This window comes from Ursus maritimus, unplaced genomic scaffold (assembly GCF_017311325.1).
Source record: "Ursus maritimus isolate PB19 unplaced genomic scaffold, ASM1731132v1 scaffold_17, whole genome shotgun sequence".
NCBI lineage: Eukaryota > Metazoa > Chordata > Mammalia > Carnivora > Ursidae > Ursus > Ursus maritimus.
Genome location: NW_024424119.1, coordinates 12,058,396 through 12,083,258, shown reverse-complemented (window position 1 = coordinate 12,083,258; position 24,863 = coordinate 12,058,396). Strand labels below are relative to the sequence as shown.

General features: G+C 45.4%; 1 protein-coding gene across 1 annotated transcript in view; it reads left to right on the top strand.

The window, feature by feature from the left end:
* Positions 1–24,863, top strand: part of SAXO1 (stabilizer of axonemal microtubules 1) — a 113,981-nt gene that overhangs the window by 7,826 nt on the left and 81,292 nt on the right. The window lies entirely within an intron of this gene.

The following is a 24,863-nucleotide window of genomic DNA, read 5'->3' as shown; positions in this document are numbered from 1 at the left end:
GGCGTGCGGAGGCCCGGGCAGCGCGTGCAGGGGGAGGTCACCCGGGCTGGCGCGCAGTCCACGCTCACTGCTGCTCTGGTGCAAAGCCAGCTCTAGGAGGGAAGCAGAGACCGGCCTTTGAAAGGGCCCCATAAGTTTGCTTGGAGTAAACATTCGGAACATTTGCCAAGGCTCTCGAGACTCGGCGCGCCCGCAGAGAGGAGGTTGGGGCCCAGGTGGCGGCGGTGGCTGCAGGGGATGCTCTGCGCGGACCTCCAGGCCTCGGGATGGCTCCGCTGAAGAGGAAATGCATCTGTGACCTGTGCACCTGCGGGTAAGGGGGCCGCGCCCTGGCCAAGGACCCAGGGGTCTGGCTTTTCAGACTCCGAAAGCGGGGCTGAGACGGCCGCCTGGGCTGCGTGAGGAAGCAGCACGCCGCTGCAGTCGTGCACTTGCCAACACTTTTTCCGGCTGCGGTTTTGTGGGCTAGCGTTCAGTGCCGCCGCGCAGACTCAGTCTGGGTGAACGTGTCTATCCTCGGTGTTTTTTCTCCCCAAGCTGTACAGAGGTTGAAAACCGGCCCAATGCCCGGTCTGTGCTCCTCTCCGGCCGTCCAGAAACGGTCCAGGATAGAAACCCCTGGCCAGGCTGGGCGGCATCTTGCTGCTCTGGTTGGACGTGTTTTGGAAGGGGATAGAGGGGGAAGAGGAGTCTTTCTACTGTAACAGACTTCCTCGGAGTGAGAGCTTCGTGCTGCTTGGTCAGGGAAGTGTAAGGTGTTGGTAAAATCCGTTTCCAGCATGGGTGCAGAGTGGAGCAAGAAGAAGGAAAGTGCTTTTGCTCGCTTGTGCTGGCCAGTTGCCTTTAAGGACCAGTCCCGGGTGGAGCTCCACAAAGGCTGGTGGTCCCGAGAAATTGTGGGCTTTCCTTAAAGTTCTGTGGCTGACACCTCTCTCCTGTTTCTCATGAAGTCCGACCTCCTTCCACTTCCCAGGACATCTGGGGAGCTTTTGGGCTTGGGGACCGTGGAGAGGCATCGGAGAGAATGGTGGGCTTTAGGGCCGGTATCCTGGGCTGCGGCTAATGGTGGGATCCTGGGCAGGTAACTGAACTTCTCCAGGATTCTCTAAGGATTAAATGAGTTACTCTGGGTGAGTCTCCTGCTACTGGATTGTGCTTGATCTAGCTTGACATCTTGAAGTCGCAGAAAGTGCTTGCCCATCGCAGTGCGCTCCAGGAGTGTAGGAGAAGGCCCTGGGGGTGGGGAGAAGTAAAGGGAACTCCAAACACCAGGTTAGAAACCTTACGCGTCTCTGCAATCAAGGGCTGGTCCTCGGTCTTGGTTGCTCATGAGAGTCACCTGGGGAGCTTCAAAAGTCCATCAGCTGCCCAGGCTCTTAAGCCATCCTCCCCCACCACGGGCAGTGTTCAGGTGATTGTGATCCTTTGCCAGGACTGGGAACCCCTGCTCTAGATAACTTCCCTGCATGGGTCTTGCTTTGAAGTGTTAGGTGGGACCAGAGCAGTGATTTAGCCTAGGGCTGCTCCTTTTGCACAGGACTGAGGCAAAATCTCCACAGCTCCCCCTCTTCCGGGGGCCCTTCACATCACCCTCCTGCTGCTGCTGCCTTCAGAGGTCCTGGGATTTTCAGGTAGGATTGTCATTTAGGGTTTAATCTGCACTGTGTGGGCATTGAGATGGAAAGTGTATTTTCCGTCTTTGCACAGTACCTCGTTAGTTAGCAAGGCAGGAATCCTCTAAGAGGTGCTAAGTGTATGCAATGAGACGTCCCCCCTGCCCGTCCCTGTTGCAGGAGAACTGCTTCTCCGGGTGTTCCTGATGACTCAATGCCTCCTTCATCCCTCCAAGGGGGCTGTTTGCTAACAGAGGCAGAGTCTGTCCTTGGTTCTCTTTGCTTCCTCCTCGTCCTCTATCTGCCACTCCACTCTATGGTTTCAGTCTGTGGTCTCTGGTTTGACTCCTACCTGTCAGCCTCTCCGCTCTTCTGTCTTATTTCACTTCTTGAAGTGCTTTTTGACCCACCTGGCTATCTCATTAACTTCAGCCTTCGAACATTCCCCATTGCCCCTTTGTCCCAGTATCTGCCCCATTAATGGTGCCAGTGGTCTTCCATTTACCCTGGATTAAAACATTTGAATCTTCTCTTATTCTCCCTCGTCTCCAATATTTCATCGTTTCCAAAGTGTCGTTTCCTTCTCCTTTGCGGTCTTTAATTGGTCCCTTCCTTTTTATTGCCATTGTCCCTCCTTGGGTCTCTCATTTTTATGTTTGGAAACTGGTCCTAACCTTTCTAACTTGGTCTCCCATGATTGCCTTACATAAAACCACTCTTGGCATTGGGTAGTGCTTCCTGGCATATCCTGAATGGACTTCATGACCTATCTCTGTATCTTGCCCTAGACTGCCCCTTCTCTAAATGCCTGTGTCCCCTCCTCCTGCTGTGTGACTTTCTAAACCCTTGTTTTGGTTGCAAGTCTCCATTAACCCTGCCCTGTCGCTCCGATCTTGGTTCTAGTTGTCTGTCCGCCTGCTTTATCTCCACCCATTTGATGGCATATACCTGGGAAAGCTGCGACAGTGTCTTCTATTTTTGTGTGCTCTGTGCTATTAACACACTATTCTCCATGTGGCAGTCAAAACATAGCTTTTTGAATAACACAGGTTTTGTTAATGAAGGTGATATGCCGGAATGGATTAGGAAGGCAAGACCAGCTGTGCTATCCAGGGGGCGGGGGCAGCAGTCACGTGTATAATTGCATCAAAACTAAATAAAATGAAAAGTTCAGTTCCTCGTTGCACTAGCAGCGTCTCAGGGGCTCAGTAGCTCCCTGTGTGTTGTGGCCACTCTACGGGGCGGTGCAGATGGAGATCCTTCTTGTCTTTGCAGGAAGTCCTTGGACAGCATTGATCTGAGCCTCATTATCTGAAAGTCCTCATCCTCCTCACCGCAGGTTAAATCTGGGATGAAAGGAGAGGAATTTTCTAGGTGTTCTCTAAGCTCTAGATGTCACTAATTTTTGACTTTGCCCCCTGAGGTTATGGGAAAAATCGATGAGCAATCAGGAAGAAAAGTATGTGTGAAGAAGAACTCTACTTCTCAGAGGAGAGAGCCCTTCAGTGGGAGAGGGGAGATGGGGTTTCAGATGGAGTCATTTGGTCTCTCTGGGCTTCCGTTTCTCCAATTTTTTTTTTTAAAGATTTTACTTATTTATTTGACAGAGATAGAGATAGCCAGCAAGAGAGGGAACACAAGCAGGGGGAGTGGGAGAGGAAGAAGCAGGCTCATAGCGGAGGAAGAAGCAGGCTCATAGCGGAGGAAGAAGCAGGCTCATAGCGGAGGAAGAAGCAGGCTCATAGCGGAGGAGCCTGATGTGGGGCTCGATCCCATAACGCTGGGATCACGCCCTGAGCTGAAGGCAGACACTTAACCGCTGTGCCACCCAGGCGCCCCTGGTTTCTCCAATTCTTTAGACTTGTGGAGGTTCTTGTACTGCGAGGGAAGCCCACACCTCTCCTTCCTCCTCTCCCACTTCATCTTCTTCCTAAGGCTAGGTGTGTGCAAAGAGTTATTTGTCCTCTCACCTGTAATTTCTGAAGACTTGGTTCTTGTTAGTGGGGAGGCTTGGGATAAATAAGGAGCTGAAGAGGAAGGCTTCCTTCCTGCAGGAGCTGCCGGCAGAGGCTCTGGACACGGGCAGCGCTCTTGGAACAACTTCTTACTCTTGGCCACAAGATGGCAGCCTTCTCCCAATCAACTCTCACCGCCCGTTAACCCGGACGCCAGCCTGAAGGGGAAACAAAATCTCGGAGTTATGGGTTTTCCTTTAATTTTTTTTCTTATATAAACTTACCATATTGTTTTCTAAAAGAAGCTATCGGTCAGATTTTAGAGCCCAGCAGAGCTCAGGAAGTGGTAAACCTTGAGAAGTAGATCACAGATGACAAAGTGATGGCCTTTCAAATACCTAAACGCAAGGATTCTAACCACTCAAACCTCTTAATGAGCCTGGCTGGTATTAACAAAGCAGACCTATTTTCCTGTATCAAGCTCAAGGCTCTCCACAGCAGTCTGCTTGATGATCAAAATCTGGCACTGGAATTATTACCATGAAATATTCTTTTTTCAATACGATCTGTCCCAAATAAGCCAAACTGTTCACAAGCTGAAGAAATACAGTAAAGCGAGCAGTGAAATGTTTTCTCACCATCCTACAACTTCATTATCTCGCCAACAAAGCTATACTGGGGATTTGAGTGTAGTGACCCTACTTCTGTGTATGAGAATAGTGTTTCCAATTATATCTGAAGATCACCAGCATTTCATAAGGGAAAAAATGCTGTTCTTCAGTATACCACCTTACATTTATATAGTGTTTAAAAACGGTAAAAGCGCTTTCTCATAAATTATTATCTTCCTGGGGTCCCTCTACATGGGAAGCATTGCTTAGTTTGGAAGTTTGACTCCCTGATCTTTGCCTCTGTTCTCCCTGTGGATGTTTTCAGTTTACTGAGCTATTCTTGTCCCAAATTATTAAATTTGAAACTGGGGTTGGGGGAGGGCTGTGGATGAAGTATCATGTCAGCTTTTTAAGGTTGAAAGGGCTCTTAATGGCCACTAGCTCTTTTATTTTGCAGATAATGCAATTGAAGTATTGAGATTAATTTTAATGCACAAAGACACATTTTGTTAAGCTTTGGACACAATTTAGGTCAATTAAATTTTATTCATCTAGTGTGTGTCAGACACTAGATATTACAGTTCACAGTCCGTGGTCTGTTTTCAAGTCACACTAGGGTTTGTTTTTTTTTTAAGATAGTGTGTGAGGGTGGGAAGGGGATGAGGGACAGAGGAAGAGGGAGGGTGCAGTGCAGAGCCTGATGTGGGGCTCGATCTCACGGCCCTGAGATCATGACCTGAGCCGAAAACAAGAGCCAGACACCCAACTGACTGAGCCACCCAGGTGCCCCTCACACTGGGCTATTTTTGATTACAGATTGTAACATGAAGGCTCCTGTACAGTTGAGAAATGTTATCTGATATTAAAAAAAAGGTGTAATTCTTAAAGCCTTTTAGTCAAGTAATATAAATAGCAAATCTCTCTCCTGAGATTAGAATGTAATAGCATTACTTTTTCTGAAATTCATGTTAAAAAAAAAAGTTAATCAAGGGGTTGATATAGCTTGCTTTTCTATCTGATTATTTTATGGCTTGCAGTGCACTATTTTAAAGACTTTGTGCAACCTTGCAGAACATTCCAGGGCTGGGTAACGTATCAGGAAATATTTATGTAGCGTTGGTAGTATGCGCAGCATTTCATAAAAAAGGTAGTCCCAGAGAGGACTTGTGAGTTGTTGAAAAGGATGTGGATTTGGCCCTTCCACAGAGCTTGGGGAGGAAGGTGATCTCAGGGGCAGTCATGTATCTGCAACTTAAATCAGTTATGTTAACCAGGGAGGAACTTGTTATTTTAATTTTGGAAAATATTTTCTTCACATTGATGGAAATTTCCTTAACCTTCGATTTTATTTTCTTAGAGTCTCTGTTACAAATTAAGAGGAAGGAAAAAAAATCAAGGAATTGGTTTGATATTACATGTTTCAAGAAGAATTCTTGTTTTTGATTTAAATAAAATTGACTTCATAAATTCTAATTAAAAAAGGACAAAGAACAGCTTTTAATAGACACTTGCTGGTGGCTTTTTATCTTTGGCAGAATCCAGATAGAGGAGCCAAGAAAAAAAAAAACCTTTTACTCTCACATTGAATTATTTTTGTTATAGAATTTATGCACTTTTGTGTCATATGTTCTTTAAAAATTACAGCATCTTTGTGATACAAGAATTAATGTTTAATTATCCATATATACCTTTCATCTTATGAGTATAATTGTGTATAATGAGTCAAATTTCAGATAGGAAATTAGAGCACAACTTCATAGTAATTCAGCGTACAGCAATGAAAATGATCTACTCAGTTTTACAGTCTACAAATGGATCCGTTTAGAGTTTCGAGTACCCCTGCTCTAATTCCATCTGCTCTGGGCAGTTTTAGACCCCCCTCCCTTTATCGATATTTTGGACTGACCTTCTGATTTATAGTTCATTCAGGAAAATGACCTGTCTCCTGGAGGAAATGTAGCAAACTTCCAATGAATAAGACCAATAAAATAAGTGATGTAGGATTTCGGAGGCGGGAGAGTTCCTTTTGAGAAGGGGTAGCAGAGAACGCTGTAGGAAGGGGCAATGACTTGCTGGGGGCATTGGGAAAGAATTGCTTTGTTTCCAACCCTGCCTCTGCCTCTTTGAACTTGTGCAAGTGGTTGAATCTATAAAACAGGGATGATGACAGTGCCCTATGCTTAGGGTAGGCGTGAGGACTAGCGGGGAGGGGAGCATTTGCTGGCACTCAGTGACAAGCTCTGAAGGAAAACTCTGGGGCAGGACTGTCTGTACCAGCTGCAGGGGCGTGGTGGCGTAGAGATGTGGATAGATCCCATCCACATGGGACACTTGAGCCTTGAGAAGGAGGTCATGCCAGAAGCTCCATGAGGTGATTGCACGGGGCTCTTAAATGACAAAGAATGTGACCTTGGGCAGCAGAGACAGCCACTGATGGATCTGAGCAGATGAAGCTCAGATGAAGATGAAGCCATTTTCTCAAAAGAGCAGCATCCATCCTCTCTGTTCCCGCACCCCTTCCTGCTAAAATACCCAGTATCTGAAAGTCCGTTGTTGGGTTAAAACTCCCGAATGGATTTGTAGTTTGCTGATAGTTCCTTCAAGGTGCCTTCATTCCATTCTTGTCATTTTTCTTTATTCAACAAGGTATCGCTGGTTTACTATGAGTGGCCACCGAGTGTAGGAGTTAGGAGCCCAGGTCCTGAGCCCGACCACCTGGGTTCAAATCCCAGCCGTTGCACTCACCAGCAGTGTCATGTGGGACCATTTTCGAGCAGGGTCTTTACTTCTCTGTGCCGTCCTCTGTAAAGTGCAGATCCTAGAGCCTCTCTCGTAGGGTTGTTGTGAGGACTGAGTCAGCACTATATGCGCAAATAGAACCGCGCCTGGCGTAAGCAGTAAGGCATAGATAAGTGTGACTAAGTCAATACCAAGGTGCCGGTCTGTGTTCTGGGCGATGGATCCTGGGAGGAGGGAACAAGCTCTCTGCTCCCCTGGAGAGCTTGAACTCCAGGGAAGGATATTCAGGTTGATTACCTACCTGGCAGGTCATGAAAAATGCTCTGCAGAGAATTCAAACGGGGTGATGTGCTTAAGTGCTTGGGGAGTTTGATTAAATATGGAGGGTAGAGATGGTCAGTACAGATTTAATCTGCTCTTCACACGAGTGGGAGGGCCCTCTGCCTTCTCAGGGACGCCTATAATCAAGCAATGATTATACTTCTCAAGTTCAGACTTTAGCATTAAGGTAAAGTTCTAATTCAGTTTAGAGCTTCCAGATTTTAAAAATAGTGACTTAGGGATTAAAGACCTCCTCACTGCCTAGCATATGCTTCCATTCCATTTTATCATCTTCCTTGCTGGCTCCTTCGAAGTAACTTTGAGGGACGCCTGGGTGGCTCAGTCGGTTATGCGTCTGCCTTCAGCTCAGGTCATGATCCCAGGGTCTTGGGATCGAGTCCCGCATCGGGCTCCTTGCTCAGTGGGGACCCTGCTTCTCCCTCTGCCTGCCGCTCCCCCTACTTGTGCTCTCTCGCTTTCACAAATAAATAAAATCTTAAAAAAACCCAAAACAAAAACTCAAACAAAATAACTTTGAAGCATCTGTGATGGTCCTTCCCCCTTAGAGGAAGGCTGTCAAGTTAGCCACTTACCCAAATCCATACATTTTAGATATCCAGATTATCCCAAAGCCCCTCATTCTAATGTTAACAAATTGAGTTTGTAATGTAGGAAAAAAGTTACATTTCTGCCTGTGTCAGTCAGTTTTAGAAACCTTGTCCTGTACATGATTATTTTTAAAAAATCAAAACGTTTCCTCTTCACTGTCCATTTTTTTTTCTTTCAAGTAGGATGTATTTCAACTCTGTTCTTCAAATACAGAAAATCTATATAATATCTGAACAAGAGCTCAAAATGGAAAGCAGAAGATTAATTGAAAACCCTGTTCTTCTATCTTCAAATGAGTCATGTCTGGGAAAGAACATGGGACAATGAGTTAGAATGTTTGAAATCTAGTCCTGGTTTTGATGATTAGGTTTGTGATTTCATTCAGGTTCTTTATTTTTTTTATTTTTTAAAAAAGATTTTTATCCATTTGACAGCACAAGCAGAGGGAATGGGAGTGGGAGAGGGGAGGAGAGGCTTCCTGCTNAGCAGAGATCCCCATGTGGGGCTCGAACCCAGGACCCTGGAATCATAAGCCGAGCCAAAGGCAGACGTGTAAGTAACTGAGCCTCCCAGGCGCCCCTCGTTCAGGTTCTTTAACATTTCTGGACTTTTAGAAATTAGTAATCATCACTTGTGGTGGTTTTTTTTTTTTTAATATGAATAGCCACCGTGACCGTTATACGGTGGTATTTTGAGGTTTTAGTTAACATTTCACTGATGATTAGTGACATTGAGCATTTTTTCATGTACCTGTTTATTTAAGTTCTTAGCTCATTTTAAATACAATCTTTTTTTTTTTTTGAGTTCTAGGAATTCCTTATATTTTAGATCTTAACACCTAATCGCATCCATGGCTTGCGAATATTTTCTACCATTCTGTAGGTTGCCTTGGGAATTGGGAATGCAAAATGCTGCAGCCGCTATGGAAAACCATATGGGGAGTCCTCAAAAAATTGAAGATAGAGCTACCCTATGATCAAGCAATTCTGACTCTGGGTATTTATCATTTTTTTTTAAGATTTTATTTATTTAATTGACAGCGAGACAGCCAGCAAGAGAGGGAACACAAGCAGGGGGAGTGGGAGAGGAAGAAGCAGGCTCCGAGCAGAGCAGGGAGCCCGATGCGGGGCTCGATCCCAGGACCCTGGGGTCACGCACTGAGCCGAAGGCAGATGCTTAATGACTGAGCCACCCAGGTGCTCCTCTGGGTATTTATCTAAAAGAATTGGTATCAGGTCCTAAAGAGATATTAACACTCCCTTGTTCACTGCAGCACTTCTCTCAATAGCCAAGATTGGGAAGAGAGCAAAATGTCCTTTGATGGATGAATAGGTAATGGATCTACATACAGTGGAAAATTATTCAGTTTTTACTTATTTATTCTTTATTTTTTTTATGTTCCGTTAGCCACCATACAGTACAGTTTTTGAAAAGGAAATTCTACAATATGCGACCGCAAGAATAAACCTTAAGGACATTCTGCTAAGGAGAATAAGCCAGTCACAGAAGGACAGATATGCGTGATTCCACTCACCTGAATTATTTAAAAAATTTTACAAAATCAGTGAGTAGAATGGTGGGTGCCAGGGACTGAGGGGAGAGGCTGATGAGTAGGCGTACAATTTCAGGCAAGATGAGTAAGTTCCAGAGCTCTGCCGGACAACATTGTACCTGTCAATACTGTGCTCTACACTGAGTTTTAAAAGGGTAGATCTCCTTTTAAGTGTCATTACCACAACACCTAGGGAATGGAGTCAATGGTACTGCAATAGTGTTGTGTGGTGACAGATGGTAGGTACACTTGTGGTGAGCACAGCGTAATGTGTAGACTTGCCGAGTCACTGTCGTCTACCTGACATGAACGCTGTGTGCCAACTATAATTTAAAAAACATCCCACAGGCTTTCAGTTTTGAAACAGGACTCTGCTATTTTTAAGTGCTGTATTTCAGGGAGAAATAGGGGAATGCTTGTCGGCTAGGGTCCAGCCACTCTCCTGTCAGCTTCCTAACACACTAAACTACGTGCAGGCTTTCTTACGTACCCAGGTACACCGAAGTCCCACCCTTACACAGCATCCAGGGATTGCTTTGTGGTCCGTGGGGGACAGAGGCCCAGCACTGGCAAAAACCAAATGCAAGAGAGAAAACTGGTAACTTCGCGAAGAGGTCAAAGACACATTTGAAAACAAGGGGGTGTCTAGGTATTCGGAAGAAGTGAGGGGAGGAGGATGTGGAAGATGTGTAAAGCGGTTATGATACGGTGGGTCAAGGAATAAAATATTAACGATCAAAAAAGTTCTTACTACAATAAAATAAAAAAAAAAAACCCTGATGTTCATCAGACAACGAGATAGCCCCTATTCTTCGTAATGGTGTTTTCTGAGCCCAATTCTCATCTCTGGGTTCTGAAGGGGTCTGAAGAGATTTTCTAGAGCCTCTGTTGGTGAGCCTAGAGAAGTGAGGGAAAAGTGGAGATATGTCACAGTGAGGAGGGACAGGTGTTGTCTTGACTTTTCCAAAAAATTATTGAATGGCTAGTTAGAACGAGTGTCTTTCTCAGGCCTCATGGATTTTTGGAGAGTTGGCTGATCCCGTTCCCTCTTGGTGCGCTGAATTCCTCTGCATACCAGCTGTGTGCGACTGCCCCAGTTCTAACTTGGTCACTATTTCAGATAACCAAAGAGACTAGTGTACTATTTCCAAATTTTGAGAGGAAGCGGGGAAGAGCCTATGATGTGGTTCCCCTGGCATCTAAGGTCCTTGCCTTTGGTCCAGTCAGCTGAGCTCTGGGGGGGCTGGGGAGGGGGCTATTCTGAATAATAGGGGCATGGGTGGAAAAAAAAATGGTTAGAAAAAGGATTGGCCCCTTGACGATTCTTGCCAAGACATCCTTGCAGATAAAGCTCGTGTAAGATGGATTGGATGGTAGTGTAATTAGGGGGATTCACAGCTCCTTGAACAAGCTTGCCCATCAAGAGCCATCCGTCGATTGGCTTTTGGCCTACTTGGAACATCACTAGCCCCACGCCACGGGACACCACCATTAACTTTGTCTCGTTCGACATTTTTATCAAAACTTGAAGGCCTAGGAGTCATCCTTATCAAATATATTGAAAATATAAAATGGGAAGAATATAGCAAGTGTGGTAGATGACAGAATCAAGATTCAAAGTTACTTGACAGGCTGGAATGCTGAAATTTAACAAGAGTAAACATGAGGTTCGACATTTGGGAGGAAAAATCAGTTCTACATATTCGTAATGGGAGAGGTTTGTCTTGGCCATAGCTCCTGGAAAGGTCTTTGCGTTTCACTTAAGCACAAGCTTGCTGTGATCTGATGGTGCGATGTGGCTGCCAAGAAGCATTAACTTGACTTCAGGCTGAATGGAAGTAGGGTGTCCAGGTCAGATGATAGAATTACGTCATTGGACTTTGGCTTGGTCATACCACAACTGAAGGATGCTTTTCCATTTGGACACTTTTCTTTTTTTTTAAGATTTTATTTATTTAGGGGCACCTGGGTGGCTCAGTGGTTAAGCATCTGCCTTTGGCTCGGGTCATGATCCCAGGGTCCTGGGATCAAGCCCCGCATCGGGCTCCCTGCTCAGCGGGAAGCCTGCTTCTCACTCTCCTACTCCGCCTACTTGTGTTCCCTCTCTCGCTGTCTCTCTCTGTCAAATAAATAAAAATCTTAAATAAATGATTTTATTTATTTAGAGAGTGTGTGAAAACTGGGGGAGGGGGAGGCCACAATCTCAAACACTCTGTGCTGAGCGCAGAGCCTGACTCTGGGTTCAGTCTCACAACCCTGAGATCATGACCTGAGCTCAAGTCAAGAGTTGGACGCTTGACTGACCGAGCCACCCAGGCGCCCAGGACAATTCATTTTTTAAAGGATAACAGCAGGTGACCAGAGGGGCCAAGTTATGGGGAATGCATTCTGGAAGTGAGAAAACTTGAACTTGACAAGAGCAGGGGCTGGATAGACTGTCAGTTAGTAACCGAAAGGCTGAATTCTGCAGAGGAGGACCTGAGCTTGTTCTGGGTCATCAAGAGGGTAGAGCAAAGACCACCGAGTGGTCACTTCATGAAAACTGGTGTAGGGTCCATACAAATTAAAAACTTTGTAGCAGGACCACAGAGACTTGAAGTGGACTGCCTCAGGTCCTTGAACCAGGCGTGTGCCTGTTGGGATGCTGTGGAAGGAATTCCTGTGTTGGACAGGAGGTTTGACAAAATGATCTCCAGGGTCCCTTTCAACACGGAGAACCCAGATTTCTGGAAAGGGAGAAGAGCATTTATTTTAATATGATGATTGAACTTGAAAGACTATTGCAGAGCAAAGAACTATGGGTGCATGTGATATGAAGGATAAGCTGAGGTCCATATGTGCCTGAAAACCCAGGAAGTGAAGAGGGTTCTTAGTCATTTGTATGTAATGCGTTAAGCACGTGTGCACGCTCCAGGCTCCGTCTCCATCCACTGTCCCTACTGGACCTGTCTTTTCGCTTGGTGCCCCTGCCTTTCTGAGCGCCCTTTAATAGCCTTTGGGTCATGCATAAGAACGCTTCATCTGTTGCTTCTATGACTCTTCCCTGATGATGTCTACACGTAGCAGCTCATGTTTAGGGGGCTTTTGTGGGCTAGCCTGGGATACTAGCCACCCTGTGACGGTACGCTTTTCTGGGAAATGGATTTCAAGCTTCCAGCAACCAGTGTGTGGACTTTTGAAACATGTTCCACTCTAATACGGGGATGACCCATGATTTGCCTATTTTTTTTTTTAATTTTAAGATTTTATTTATTTGTCAGGGACAGAGCACAGGCAAGGGGAGCAGCAGGCAGAGGGAGAAGCAGGCTTGCTGCTGAGCAGGGAGCCCGATGCGGAACTCGATCCCAGGACCCAGGATCATGACCTGAGCCGAAGGCAGACGCTTCACCGACTGAGCCACCCAGGCGCCCCTAGAAATGAATTTTATTAAGGTGCTTTCTTCTCTAAAAGGAATTTGAAAAATCTGAAATAATACAATAAGGAAGAAACAGCCGGGTGAATAGTTCCATGTTTTCTGTCCCAATAGTGCACTCGTGTGCCTGCCCTGAATCCCCACCACGTGTGGATTGAGGGTTGCTGTTTTGCTCTCCCTGGCTCCTCAAACTTCTAGTCTCCATAGAAGATGATGCAGGAACCAGCGGTGGATATTTTTAGATGCTGCTGCTGGTACTTAGCAAAGCTCCTAGAATGGTTCTATTATTCAAAATTCTTGGTTCAAGCAACTGAAATGGTCCCTGCCTGGCTTAAGCAGGTTGAAACAAATGAAAAGCTACAGGACAGTTCACAGAATTAGTAGGAAGGCTGGAGAAGCAAGGAGGGAGGATAGGAACGTAGAAGAGAGGCCAGAGCCAGAGCCCAGACCATTGTCTGGGGATCGTCTGGTGAGGTTGCTGCTGACGGCCCCTTGGGATGGAGCATGCGACCCCACAGCTACTCCCGCTGGACACAGCCCTGGCCCTGCCGCACTCCTTGTCCCTGGAATGACTTCTTCACTGTTGTCCTAGTTAGTTTATTTTTTGCATCACTTGTTCGATGTTAAAATTTCTAGATGGGAGCTTCAGATTTGCCAGGATTTGGTCACATGCTGAGCCTCACCGTGGAACTGGTTGGCAGGGGTGCTTGCTTTTGGTTTCTCTGGTGGGAGATGGACAGTGCCTCTCATAAGGACGACATGGTTGGGTATTCCTTGAACAAAGGAAGGGCTTGAGATGTTAAGTGGCTTAAAATGAATGTGTTTAATTTTTCTGTATTTATTTATGAAAATAAAACCCTAACCTCCAGTTAGAGCACTTTCTCAACTGTGGCACAAATTGGTGTTTTTGCTTGAGTCTGTCCTGTGTGGTGTAGGACGTTCGGCATTCCTGGCCTCTAGTCACTAGATGTCCACGGCACCCTGGAAACATTTTTTTTATTGCCATATCGCCAAATGTCAAATTGTCATATTGCCAAAGCCGTAGTTTGAGAATCACTGGGCTAGAGGTTTTCTCAAACCACAGATTATAATTTGATAGCCTTGCAATAATGGCTTTATCATAAGAATAGATGTTTATACTCTTGTCCTTGGAGAGAGAGACCATGCTTTCCCCATGACTGGACTACGTTTCCCCTTAATGCAAAGGTCTGAAATTCCAGAATGCTTAAGAATCACCTGGAGAACTATTTCAAAGGTGAAAATTCCGGGGCCTGCCCCCGTGTAGTTCGACTCTGCGTGGACTCTGTGTCGACTCTGTGCGTCAGGAGGGCCAGGAATCTGCGAGTGTTAACAGTTAACCCTGGTGATTCTGACGCAGGTGGGCAGTGGACTACGCTTTGAAAAACAGGAAGCCACTTCCTTGAATATTGACCCCAGAGACTGCAGGCGTGTGCTTCCTCGAGGAGAAGAGATGCGATTTTAAGGCTTTCAGATCTTTCCAGTTGTTGATGAGAAAGAAGCAATGTAAAGATGCGGTCTGTCTTACAGGAGCTTTGTGGCCGGGGTTGTTGAGAGCCAGCCTTGACGTGGGACGGAGGCACTCGCCACCCTCTGGAGCCATCAGCCAGAAGGGCATTCTGTTTTGAGCTCCGACTTGCCCCTCAATCCTCCTCTGGGAAGGACCTTTCACTTCACCCCCTCCCCACCATAAGTATTAGTCAAACCTCTCAGGGAGGTTTTAACGCTTTCCAGGTCTATTTTGTGGTCTCATTCATGGTCTCGTTAACCTCCGCAGGTGCAGAGAACACGGTCCCTCCGCATCGCTGGCTCTGTTTCCCTGCAGAGCCTCCAGGGTGGTAGGTCCCCCATTCTGAGTATGCGTGGGGCAGAGGAGGCCTCTGGCAACATCTGCGGCCAAGCCGTGGCCCTCCTGAGTCTCTCCGTCCCTCTCTCGGGAAGCCTGAAATCTAATCAAGAAGGTTCTGTCCACTGACCAAGCACCTTGTAGTTTTGGACCACGTTTGAGGGGCTTGCTTGACCTACTAGGTCCTGTTTTCTTTTCAGCTCTAGCAGGGACTAGTCACAGTGCTCTTCTGACCGAAATCATTCCGAAGAGTAGATCACGTGGCTTTAGTTCAAAGCCTTTGGTCAGCGTCTACTGATCAGAGAACAAACTACACTTATTCAAGCCCCCACCCTACCTTTCCAGCTATTTCCTACCACGCACCCTAGATATCAGGCTGCCCAAACCCTGCTGACACTGTGTATACTAACTCCCCTTGGTATGCTAAGTATACTAGTGCCCTGTATTCCAGACCGCCCAGAAGATTCTATAGACAAATATGCCGTATCCCGTTCGCAAACTGGGGGCCTGCCAACTATTTTTTCTAAAAGGTGGAAATGGTTGCTCACATTCTGTGAGCTCTCCTGATTTTAAAAAGCCCGGACTTTATTTCTCTTGGAAAAACAAAAAGATGTGACCATCCCCGGCCCATGTTCCTAAATGGTACACTCCGGCCCTAGTGACCTTGGATAAAGGTCAGGGGAAACACTGTGAAACTTTACCTTCCTGGTTCCCACCAGAGGGCAATATAATCTCTAAAAAAGTAAATGGAACCGAAATCACAAAGGCTGCTAACTTGACGTTGTTGCCCAAGTGCAAAGCACTTCTTCGAGAGCGTGTGTGTGTGTGTGTGTGTGTGTGTGTGTTGCACGCCGAATGGGCGTGGAGCTCGCCGTGAGCTACCATTACACACGCTTTCCCAACCGCCTTTCCTTTGGCCTGGCTCCTCTCCAGCATCTTTAATTCCGTTCATCTGAAAGCCAGTCGGAGCTCCATGGGTGCAAGCAGGGCTTCAGTGAACTTCCAGAGCCCCCCTTTGAGCTTTGCTGGAGGCTGAGGGAATGGGGAGGCCCGAGGAGGTGAGGTTGTCGCCAGGGAGATGCCTCGACCGTGGAGACAACCTTACAACCTGCCAGTCCGGGGTTGTGCTTCTTGTTGGCACAGGCTCGTGCTTTTGGTCGGCCCAGCGGAGGCTCGCGTGTTAACCCATAGGCCTACTTATTCGTTGAGAATGTGACCTATCTGCGGAGGGGGCCTAGACACTTTAGCTGGCTAGTGTGTACTTTCCTTCTAGAAAAATGAACAGTAGAAGCCCGAACAGAATCCCCCGGTTGCTTCTCTGAGTTCGGAGCGAGGGGAGTGTTAGGATTTACACGTTTGGAGGTCCCGCTGTTGACATTTTTGTCAAAACATATTTTGGTTTTAATAACTTAGGCCAGAGTATTTGGGGAGGGTTAGGGGTAAGGTACCCTAGCACTTCTTCTCCCACCTGAAGAGCTCTCAGACATTTGAGAAAACATCCCCAGCTCTTAACCCCCGTGTGGTAACGAAGTACAGATAAGTGAAAAGAAACTTGCCAAATCTTCCTTTCTCTATTGATTTTCTTCTCTTTGCTGGCCTTTGGTTAAGACAACAGAGGCACTTACCGGTGCCTCACCTGTTCTTCTGTATTTCTTCTTCATCTCTCCATAATGCTGGTAAGATTTGAAAGGGTGGAAATATGGAAAATGAGGAAGAGAAAGAGCAGACATGGTATAATTGGGTCTTGGGTTTTTGAAAAACCGGCTTTGGTTGTTACACATAAATTTTTTGTTCTGTATCCGTTTGGGTTGAATAACCTACCATATTCCATTACGGAAAGCTAATGTTGAAATGTATATACAGTTGATCCTTGAACACAGGTCCACTGACAGATTTTTTATTTTGATAAATACAGTACATGTCTATGAGTGTATTTTCTCTGCTTTTCTTAACATTTTCTCTTCCCTAGTTGACTTTATTGTAAGAATACAGTATACAACACATGCAGCATACAAAATGTGTTCATCGACTTACCCGTAAGGCCTCTGGTCAGCAGTAGGTTATTGAGTTTTGGGGGAGTCAGAGCTCCATGTGGATTTTTGACGGCATGGGGGGTGGCACCCCAGCCCCTGCCTTGTTCATGGGTCACAGCGTATTGAAACAAAAGAATCCTATTTTGGGTAGGATTTCGGTTGCACTGGTTTGTTTAAAGTAAGGGATATTGACTCAGCCTTGGGTCTTAAAATTTGTCTTCACTCCGGGCCCACAAGAAATTGAAGGCTTGGTAGGCAAAATTTTTGGTAACTTTTTTTTTTTTTCCTAACGTACTCAGTTTAGTCGAGAGGGAATCGTTATGTGCTCCCAGGTGTGTCTCCTGCAGTTATACTTTGTGGATAACATCCCCCGTGGCCCTGGGGTTCCTAGTGCAGAGGGAAGGGAGTGACCCTGCTGTTGAACCCCTTTCTGCCTCTCCCACCAGAGAAGGTGGCATCGGGCTCAAATGCCTCATTAGGTAGTTTTATAGGGTTTGGAGAAATAGGATAGTTAAAAAGAAGTTACTCGGTGCTGCTGTCCAGTCAGCATGTATTTCAATGGCTTTTTAATGTTCTGAACTTCGCTTACATTTCCTGATGTTATTGTAAGTGGAAGACTTAATCCCTATTTTTAAGGAGTTTAAAATCCATGCAGTTGGAACATGGAATAACACAATTAGAAAGCAGTGCAGGGCTCCATAGTGTAGTGACTAGGTTAGAGAGTCTGGGGTTATGCCTTTTTTTTTTTTTAAACCTTTTGTGTCTTAGTTCCTTTATGTTAAAATGGGGATAGTATAAAGATTATATGAGATAATGCATGTAAAGTATTTAGCCTAGAGCTTTGGTATGTGGTTGAAAGTTCAGTATTTGGTAGATAATCATAAATTTCAGTTTCCTTTAAGCAGTTTTATTGAGAAAGGATTTCCCATCTCACTGCTCGGGTAAATCACTTAGAAAATTTCCTAAAATACTACTGTATACCATCTTGATTTCTCTAATAAACTATTTTTTTCTGATAACAGAAATATGGACCTGTCTTAAGTGGTTTTTCTTTTTTATATTTATTTTTTTTATTATTATTTTTAAAGATTTTATTTATTTATTCGACAGAGATAGAGACAGCCAGCGAGAGAGGGAACACAAGCAGGGGGAGTGGAAGAGGAAGAAGCAGGCTCATAGCGGAGGAGCCTGATGTGGGGCTCGATCCCATAACGCCGGGATCACGCCCTGAGCCGAAGGCAGACGCTTAACCGCTGTGTCACCCAGGCGCCCCTCTTTTTTAAAGATCTATTTATTTTAGACAATGAGAGAGAGGCAGTGAGCGAGCGAGCAGGGGGGAGGGGCAGAGGGAGAGGGAGAGAGTCTTACTCAGCTAGCGCCTCGACGCAAGGCTTGATCTGGCAACCCTGAGACCAGGGCTGGAGCCGAAACCAGGAGCGGGTCGCTTAACCGGCTGCACCACCCAGGCGCCCCTGAAGTGTCTTTCTCACAATCAGTGTGCCTGCCTGGAATTGCTTTTTTTTTGTTTGTTTGTTTGTTTTTTGTTTGTTTTGGTTTTTTTTTTGGACCCCTGTTATTTGCGGCTGCTTTTCTTTTGGACAGTCAGCTGGTCGGATATACGGAAAGGAGTAAAGAAAACGGTCTGCCCTCAGGTTAATAACAAGTGACCACTTCAGTGTTTTGGGGGCTCAGAATCCATTTGCTCCCATCTTCTTGGCCACGTTCTCAAAGATTGGGGTGTCCAGGAATTTTTGTGAAACCTGGCTAAATGCAGTGTTTGTTTGGTAGGACCAGAGATGTAAAAAAAAAAAAAAAAACAAAACCCAAAACAAAAACACAAAAAAACAAACAAGCAAAAAACCCCCCCCAAAACAAAAATGAGTAGTGCCTGGATGATCTTTATTTCCCATCAGAAGAGAGCCTGATGGAAAGACGGATTGATGGCAGGCAGGAAATGTGGGTTCGAGCCCAGGGAGTGTCCGGGCTGCCTCTGCGCAGAACGAGGCACTGGCTGCCTGAGGAGGTCTTCAGAGTCACGGAAGCCCTTTCGGTCCTCCGGGGAGGAGTAAGGTGCATAACGAGGGCCCATGAACTTCAACTTCACCTAAGATTTTTTTTTTTTAAATGGTGAATAACGTTTATTTATTTAAAACAAAACCAAAACCTTGAATGGACTTTGCCTCTTCAGAGAGTGAGTATTCTTTTTTGCGGTGATGGAAATTGCATGAGTAAAGGAAAATCTGACGGGCTTTGGTAATGAAAGAGTGTAAGCACGTCGGGATTTCTCACAGCTGTTTTAGCAGGCAGAGGGCTTCCCCTGGGGGAATAACACCACAAGAAATCTCCACTTTCCCTGATGTTTGTTCCATTTCATTCTGTGTACTCCTCTCCTCGCAGATTTAAATACCAAATTGCTTCTATTACTTCACAGTTTCCACCTGGGGTCTCAGGAGTTTGCACAGAGCCAAAAAAGCATCTGCAGTTTCCCCCCTTTGCCACACCTTATAACCGGGGGCTGCTTTTTCAGGCTGTTTATGTCATCATCACTGTATCTCTGGGTATTCCTCATTGAGTTTTCAGTTTCAGCTGCAGCCCTAATCTCCGAAGTGGCATGTCTCCCCGTGCCGAAAACGCAACAGCATCTTGGAGAGTTTTCTGTTGGGACGGTTGGGGGTGACCGAATTCTAAAAATCCTTCTAGTATCTTACTTCTCTCCGCTGGGATTTTTTTTTTCTTTAAATTTTAAAATGTGGCAGATTTTAAAAAATATCTGTAAAGATCATTTTTTTCCCCCATAGATACGGAAAATAACTTCAGGACCCTCTTGTCAGCATCAGGCTGTTATTCTCTAACAGAGGGAAAGTTAGGGCGATAGAGAGTTGCTTCTACCCGCCAGTGCTGGCGTGGCCGTGATTACAATGAGGCACCGTCATTTATTTGAAGGCAGACTATGGGTTTTTGCTTGGAAATAACAGCTTGCTGCATGCATGAATGCATTTGGCCATTTTGACTAAATTGATCTATCAAGTTAGCTGGATGGTGATGAATTGCTCTCAGTTTGGGGATTAATAAATTTTGGGTGCCGTGGTCGGCATTCCCTTAGCTGAGTTGCTAAGTTGCATGAATGCTCAAAAATGCTCCCACAGGGGCGCCTGGGTGGCACAGCGGTTGAGCGTCTGCCTTCGGCTCAGGGCGTGATCCCGGCGTTCTGGGATCGAGCCCCACATCAGGCTCTTCCACTATGAGCCTGCTTCTTCCTCTCCCACTCCCCCTGCTTGTGTTCCCTCTCTCGCTGGCTGTCTCTATCTCTGTCGAATAGATAAATAAAATCTTAAAAAAAAAAAAATGCTCCCAGAGAATGTGGCTGTGCTTGAAAAAGTCCCCAGCAGTCGTTGGAGCAACCCCCCTGCCTTTTTTCCTACCATGTGCGGGGAAGTTTTTTTCCCCCTCCCCCCCCAATTGAAGTATAATTGACACAATCGTAGGATATTTCATGTGTACGTCATGATGGTTTGGTAAACACTGTGAATGGATTCCTCCCCTTAGTTCACACACCCATCACCTCACATTGATCTGTGTGTGTGTAAGTTCTACTCTGTGCGAATTTCAATTCTGCGGTACAGTGTTACCAACTGTTAGTCGCCATGTTCTGCATTAGATTCCAGACCTTATTCGTCTTGTAGCTGATAGTTTGTGCCCTTTCACCAACCTGTCCCTATTTTTCCCGCCCCCCAGTCCCTGGAAATTTTTCTTTTCCACTGTTTTTATGAGTTAGACTTTTAGGCTTTTTTGTTTGTTTGTTTCACATGTAAGTGATACTGTGGAGTATTTGTCTTTGGCTTATTTCACGAAGCATAATACCTTCAAGCTTCGTCCATGTTGTTGAAAATGGCGTGGTTTCCTTCTTTCTCGTGGCTGAATAATATTTCATTGTGTGTGTGTGTGTATATATACACACATACCATACCATATATACACCATATTTTACCAGTTCATCTGTTGATGGGCACTTAGGTAACTTTTATATCTTGGCTGTTATGAATAATGCTGTAGCGAACATGGGAGTATGGATCTCTCTCTTGAAGATCCTGTTTCCATTTCCTTTGGGTATGTATCTTGAAGTGGGGTTGCTGGATCGTAGGGTAGTTCTATTTTTAATTTTTTGAGGAAACTCTGTACTGTTTTCCATAGTAGCCGTGCCAATTTTCTTCCCTCTCCACCCCCTCTCCTTGATTTGTCCTGTTCTTCCCCCTGTGACATCACAGATGGGCTGAGTGGGGCTGGAGTGACGGCCCGACAGGAGGTGAAGGGTCAGTTTGCTGGCGTCTGAAGCTGGATGTGAGACTTGGGAAAAATCTCTTCCAGCTCCCTTTGGTACTTGTCTCTTCCACTTCTTGGCTTTCTGCTTCCCCAGTTCTCAGGAGTTCAGCGTCCTGTGGCTGGCTGAAAGACCACCGTTGAGACCGCTGCCCCTGTGTCCCATGCTTCAGGATTGCTTCTCCTTCCTTTCCTGACTTCAATACTCCCTTTCGCTGTTTGCAGTTGGGATTTTAGTTGATTTTTGTATTCCAATCCATTAGGACAGTGGCACGTGGTAAGGTCTTAAAAAGTATCTGAATGAATAAATGAATAATTTATCTATTGCTGGAAAGCGATCTGACTACATTAATCCACATTAAAATACAAATGACTGTCCCAAATCATTAGCGCTGTTTTAAGCATTACATGGAATTTAGGCTTGAGTTTGGAGCATCTGTACTATTACTTTATTATTATTTCAGCAAGGATTTTTTTAAAGGTTTTATTTGTTTGTTTGAGAGAGAGTGAGCACGAGCTGGGGGAGGGGCAGAGACAGAGGAGACTCCACGCCAAGGCCCATGTCCGGCCCCAATCTCACGACCCATGAGATCATGACCTGAGCCGAAACCACGAGTCTGATGCTTAACTGACTGAGCCACCCAGGTGCCTGAACCCCCCCACCCCCCTTTTTTTACTGTAGGCTCCATGCCCAGTGTGGAGCCCTCTGCAAAGCTTGAACTCACAAGCAACCCTGAGATCAAGACCTGAGCTGAGATCAGGGGTCGGATGCTTAACCAACTGAGCCACCTCGGCGCCCCAGCAAGAAAAAACGTCTAAAGGAAATATAGGTTCATGGTTAAAATGTTCAAATAGTCCCCCAGGTTTCTTTACCAAAGACAACCACGGTTCTTGATTAATGTATCTCTTCTGAGTTTTCCTAAGTATACAAGCATATGTTCACACGTTGCAACCCACTAACAATATGAGACATGCCTCTTTTTTTTTTCTTTTTGTTAATCTAAGGTCTTGACCAAATGGACCACCTGCCTCTCTCTCCTTTAGCTATTCCTAAATAGGCCATATATTTGTCTTAAAAAGAAAAATCTCATTCCGAATTATGTGTTTTCTATTATTTTTTTACACCACTTTGGTATTTAGGATAAGGTGTGACTGCATGTGTCAGAAAACCTAAAATAACAGTGGCTTACACAGGATAAAAGTTTTTCTTTCACCTAAGATAAGTCCAGGGCTGATGGGGCAGCTCGCCATGTCAGGGACTCTGGCTCTTTCTGTCTTGCTGACTTGCCCTCTCTAGTGCGTTGCCTCATAATCCAAGATGGCTGTTGAACCTCCAGTCATTGTAATCATATTCTAGGCAGCAGGAAAGAGTGGTCTCTCCTAAGCCCCAAATCATGTACACTCTTTGTGGAGACCTCACAGCAGTATCATACAAGACTTCCTGGCTGGCCCGGCTAAAAACGTGGATTCTAGTACCACTGGAGAAGGGGACTATAGGTACTGGGGTAGGTAGGTAGCTAGCATTTTCTGCTACTATCACTCAGCTCTTCAAATATGACAACCTTCCCTCCCCCAATGTCTTACCCCCATCAACCTCAAAATAACTTTCTGCTTCTCAAAGAAATCGTCAATGACCCCAACTTGATTTGTGAAAATAAAGGCCAGTCCAGGGTGAGAATGGCCATGTTATTCAGAACGTTAAAGAAGTGAGTGCTGTTTTTAGCTCAGCGGCAAGTTGGGTGTGGTTTGACCCTGGAGCTTGCCCTTTTCTGAGCTGATCATTTAGACGGGGGATTGGCAAAGCTTTTCTGGAAAGGCCCAGAGAGTGAATGTTTTAGGCTTTGCTGGCCACATCCTCTGGGTTTACAGCTACTTGTCTGCTTTACAGCGTGAGAGCAGCTGCCGACGACATACGGACGCCTGAGCGTGACCGTGTTCCGGTGACATTTTATCGTCACTCTTTAAAATTAAAATTACAGATGCTTTTCCACGTCCTGAAATATTTTTTCAACTATTTAAAAATGTAAACGTTATTCTTAAAAGTGATACAAAAACGTAGGGCCGTGGTTTGCTGACTCTAGTTTAGATGGTGATTGTAGCAGTGATAAACTCTAAGAAAAGAGAGTAATGTGCTGCTCTAAGTAGAAGTTGTTGACTTGGCTGAGGCTCTGGGCAGAGGGAAGGAGAATCGGAAACCGTTTCAAGGAGTCCACTATGTTTTGAGGTCACAAACTCTAAAATACTTAAGAATACATCACTAGAATAAGAAACGATGCATGATTTTCTTAGAGATACGTTGTTTTAGTGTTTTAATGTGATAGAAATTTTACCATTTGAACCAATCTTAAAACGTACAGTTCAGTGCCATTAAGTTCAGTCACAGTATGTGCGGCCATTACCATGGTCCATTTCCTGAACTTTTCCATCCTCTCAAACAGAAGCTCCTCCTTTTAACAGTAGCTCCCCACGACCCCCTCCGCCAGCTCAGGGTAACCTCTATTGTCTTTTCTATGAATTTGCCTACTCTAGGTACTATGTACATGGAGCCATATAGTATTTGTCCTTTTTATTTTATTATTTTATTATTTTATTTTTTTTATAATGATTTTTTATTATATTATGTTAGTCACCATACAGTACATCCCCGGTTTCTGATGTAAAGCTCAATGTTTCATTAGTTGTGTTAACACCCAGTGCACCATGCAATACGTGCCCTCCTTACTACCCATCACCGGCCTATCCCATTCCCCCACCCCCCTCCCCTCTGTGGCCCTCAGTTTGTTTCTCATAGTCCATAGTCTCTCATGTTTCAAGTATTTGTCCTTTTTAGGCTGGCTTATTCACTTAGCATCACGTCTTCCAGGTTCACCCATGTTGTAGCATGTGTCAGAATTTCTTTCCTTTTTAAGGCTGAATAATATTCCACGGTGTGTGTCTATCCTACCCATTTTGTTTATCCATTCATCTGTTGGCGGACATCTGGGTTGTTTGCACGTGTTGGCTGTTGTAAATAATGCTGCTTGAGTCCTGCTTTTAATTCTTTTGTGTATGTATGTGGAAGTAGAATTAGAGCATTTGGTAATTCTAACTTTTTATGGAACCTCCATACTATTTTTTTTTTAAAGGATGTTATTTATTTATTTGACAGAAACAGCAGAGAGGGAACACAAGCACGGGGAGTGGGAGAAGGAGAAGCAGGCTTCCCACTGAGCAAGGAGCCTGACGCGGGGCTCGATCCCAGGACCCTGGGCTCACGCCCTGAGCCAAAGGCAGACGCTTAATGGCTGAGCCACCCAGGCGCCCCTCCATACTATTTTCTGCCGAGGCTTCACTATTTTACGTTCCCATGAGCAATGCGCAGAGGTTCCACTTTGAAGATGGAGTATTAGAGAATGTGGACTGAAAACGTACTCCTTTCTTCTAAACATTTTTAGGTTCTCTTTCCTTTGTCCCTTTCCAGAGTTTCACTCTACGTCACTAACTTTTTTTTTTTTAAGAGTTTATTTAAGAGAGCACGTGTATGCAGGGGGAGGGGCAGAGGGAGAGAGACTCTCAAGCAGACTCTGTGCTGAGCGTGGAGCCCACTGTGGGGCTCGATCTCAGGACCCTGAGATCACGACCTGAGCCAAAAGCAAGAGTCAGCTGCTCAACCAGTTAAGTCACCCAGGTGCCCCACTACTTGACCAATTTCTATTTTAGAACAGCAAATAGTTCCTTTCCTCACCAATTCTTACTTAAAAAAGACTTATAAAAATAATAACCATCCTAATGGGTGTGAAGTGATATCTCACTGTGGTTTAGATTTGCATTTCCCTAGTGATGCTGAGCATCTTTCCC